The sequence below is a fragment of the Trachemys scripta genome, chromosome 1, assembly GCF_013100865.1.
Source record: "Trachemys scripta elegans isolate TJP31775 chromosome 1, CAS_Tse_1.0, whole genome shotgun sequence".
In the NCBI taxonomy this organism is placed as follows: domain Eukaryota; kingdom Metazoa; phylum Chordata; order Testudines; family Emydidae; genus Trachemys; species Trachemys scripta.
In genome coordinates this window covers 137031792-137035735 of record NC_048298.1, presented here as the reverse complement: position 1 = coordinate 137035735, position 3944 = coordinate 137031792, and positions in this window count along the sequence as shown.

Sequence of the window (3944 nt, the reverse complement as noted above, 5' to 3'; positions counted from 1 at the left end):
CAGGAGCCCTGCCCAGATGGACTCGCTGCGGGAAGCACAAGGTGTGGAAGGGGATGCTGAATGCTCCGAGGTCAGATCCAGGAAGGTTAAAGCTGTGTAAGCTTCTTGCCCTGGTGACAGTATGCTCAGAGAGAGGAGGCATGCTACCCTAGGGTCCCGACTGGCTTTGTACGGGGTAGTTCCAGAGCATTGGCCCGGTGACTCCATGACACATGGATTGATTTTGGTTCACAGCCTGTGTCAGGCCACCAGTCTTGTACCAGGCCCAGTGCTCCAGGCTCTTTCTATCTCTACTATGCCCATTACAGCCAGACACCCAACTTCTGCCTCCACTTTCAGGGCAGAGAGACACCCTCTTCCCTCAATTAAATAGTGGCCCTTTGCTGGCATTGGTTGCTGGTGGCAGGGTGAGGGTACTTGTCACTGTTTATGGTGTGCTTCCCAGGATACCCATTGCTTTCAGTGTGTTTCCCCTAAGTGGAGTTACTGGGGCTTCTTATTGGGCTTGAAGTGTCTTGGATAAGCCAGAGGGGAAGGGGACAGCAGCATTTTCCGGTTCTGTCATGAATCTGTGTGTGAGGGAGAAAGATAATTTCAAACAACTTTAGAGGGAAAGGTCCAGGAACAGGGGAGGTGAGGCAGGATGCTTGGGTGAAATTCTACAACCTGACCAAACCTGGAAGGCTTGGCAGGGCCCATTGATGGTCGAGGTTTGGGTAGGAAGGTCTGAGTGACAAGAACAGGAACAGAGGCACAGAATACTGCTTGGACAGAAAAAGGAACAGAAGATACAAAGAAAACCCAGGAAAGCGTGGGGAGACTGGGAAAGGGAGGAGTGGAATGGAAGGGAGTGTCAAAGAGAAGGAGAGAGTAAAGTATATAAGGGGCTAGAAAAAGTTCATCACAAATTGTGGGTCAAGAGGGGGAGAGAGGGAACGTGTGAAAGAAGAATTTGAATATTGGTGTCAAATGTCTGAAGAGCAGAATAACCGGCCTTAGAGAGACGATGTGTCCGGCTCTGAGATCCGTGAGTTTGCAGGGCAGGAAGATGCTGGAGCGGCTGTGGCTGCTTCTCACCCTCCTGACTCTCCGGCACTGTAAGGGGAGAACGGAGAGGATATTTCTTATTGCCATTTGCCTTCAGTCTTTCTTTCTGATTCCTGTCCCCTTTCTTTCTCCATACATCTCTGTGTCTCATTCACAGACGGGCACTCTCAGACTCTCCACCAGACCCCCAGCTTCATTTCTCTGCCCCCCCAGCTCCTCTGTCCAGCTGCACTGCTGGTCCCCAGTTCAACCCTCTACATGTACTGGTACCAGCAGCCTCCCTAGGGAGGAGCCCTCCACATGCTCTTTCTCTCCAGAGGCAAGGATTCGATTGATCACAGTCCAGAGAAATGCTTTAAGGCTGCCAGACTGGCCAAGCAGAACCTGACACTGAGCACAGTCACTCTCTTCCCCAAAGACACGGGAGTGTATCAGTGTTCCTTCTAATTTTTCCCACCCATGTGCGGAATGAATTTTGTTATGTGCACCAATATGGAGGTGATGTTTGACACATCACCTTCATATTGGTGCACATAACAAAATTCATGTGGTGGGGGTAGGGCTGAGGGGTTCGGAGTGTGGGAGGGGGCTCAGGGCTGGGGCAGAAGGTTGGGGTGCAGGAAAGTGCTTTGGGGCTATGGCGGGGAGAGAGGACTCCCCACAGCAGCACCTGGGCTGAGGGGGAGAGATGATTCTCCCTGCTGTGGCAGCTCCAGGGCTGGGGCTGGGTTCGGGCTGGGGAAGGGGCACCCGGGCTGTGCTTAGGACTGGGCCATGCCACCCTAGCCGTGCCTGGGGCCAGTCCAGGCCACGCTGCCCTGGCTGAGCCTTGGTCCAGTCTGCACTGCCCTGGCCGTGCCTGGGTCCGGGCCAGACCACTCTGGCCGTGCCTGGGGCTGGGCCGGGCCGCCCCGGCCGGGGCAGGGCCAGTCTGTAGCAGAGTTGGAGCCAGCAGAGGTCCTCCCCAGCCGCAGCAGATTGGAGGCCGTGCTAGGTTGGGGCGGCGGAAGGGTGCCTCTCTCGCGGCCGGTCCCTGGCTGCGGCAGGTTGCTGCGTGTGTTCCCTGAATAGGCTAAATAGGCTGCTGCGTGCCTGCACAGCTTACAGGGAAATTATACTGGTGTATTACTGTGCCTGGAGCCACACACAGAGCAAAGTGGGTGCAGCCCCTGGACAAAAACTCCCTCCCCCCTCGCTATGAGGAGCTGAGCTGAGATCCCTGTCCTCTCCCACTGACACTGTGAGTCACAGGCCCAGCTTCTCCCTTCTTTCCTTGAAGGGGAACATCTGTGTCATGTTTCATAGTAGCTATTCGTGATGCAAGAAATATCTGCGGCCTCATCTGACATCCAACCCCTTTCCAGCCACTGCAAAATTATTCCCTGTGATACATTCACCAGCTTCACAGACACCCCGAAATTCATGCTGATATCCCCTGCAGATGGGGATTCTTCCCAGACACCAAATCAGATGATCAACTGAATCCTGTACATGAGGGTGAGAGATTCCCTAGCAGTTCAGCATCTCGGGCTCAATTCTATAATGCGCTGTTATTGTCCTCAGCCCTCACTGAAGTAAGGGGGAGTTAAGGGCACTCAGAACCTTGCAAGAGTCAGACCATAACTCTGTTTATACCCTGCGATACTGTTGCTGAACCAGGTCCCTTTCTTTAATTATACCTTGGTGATGGTGATTCTGCCAGTACCTCCAATCAGTCACTGTGTTTGTCTATGAGCTGAGCCACTCCATGCCCCTGCCACCTCAAAAATGCACAGCAAGTGTCAGTGTAGGAGATGGCAATTACACAGCTGCTTGACCTAGAGACAAGAGAGGGGAGGTTTCAGGCTTTAGTCAGAGGAAAGTATGAGAAGACGACTTAAAGGGGACACTGTCTTCAGTCCCTGCACTGCTCTGGTTTCTAGCAATTGTTTCATGTAAGTAAAACAATTTTCTCATTTAAATTCTGTTAATTGGGAAGATTTTTAAAACCACCCTTCTGGCATTTGAAAATCTATCTATCTATCTAGTTAGCTAATATTTGTAGATTTGTAACATTATATTATCATAGCTTTCTTAAATATATGTAGTCATTTTATTTTATTAATTAAAATATAATTATTATTTATGATTGTAATGTAATTTCTATATCAAGTGTTATAATACATATATTTGTGTAACATTATTTATCCCAAAATGTTTTACAAAGTTGAGAAGGTATACTATTCTAATACAATATGTATGAATTTAAGAGCCCTCCTTTCTTACAAGTATGGTTTAAAAGGATAAAAGAGTTATTGAACAGTTCATCCAGGGTTCAGTCATGCAAGTTGCTAAGAACTCTGGCCCTGATCCTACAAAGCTTAAAGCAGTTGGTAGGTTCTATCTCTTTCTACGTGCCAACAGTCCCTAGTTTCCCTTTTGGATTGTAGGCTCTCACTCTGCAACCATTGTCCAGAATCCGCAGTCAGTGGTGGAAGAGCTGGGCAGACAGGTTTCCCTAGAATCTTCTTTGGAAGGGACATCTAATCCTTACATCTACTGGTATAGGCAGCTTCCTGGTGGACAGATCTACATGCTCGCCTACTCAGTAAGCACTGGTCAAGTAGATAATAGTGGGCCGAGCCACTTCAGCACAAGCAGAACAAAGGACAAGGAGTTTCTCCTGAGCATCAACGGCCTCTTAGCTAATGACACAGGAGTGTATTACTGGGTTTGGAGCCACACACTGAAACAAGTGTGTGCAGCGCCTGGACAAAAACTCCCCCTCCTCCCCATTCATTGGCCTGTGTGCCCATCCCTTGTAGTGCAGTAAGCAGCAGCTGCAAGTGAAGAGAGGGAATAGCAAAGCTGTCTATGAACACAGCTTTGAAAAGTAAGGCTCTGAGTAAAGACACAGG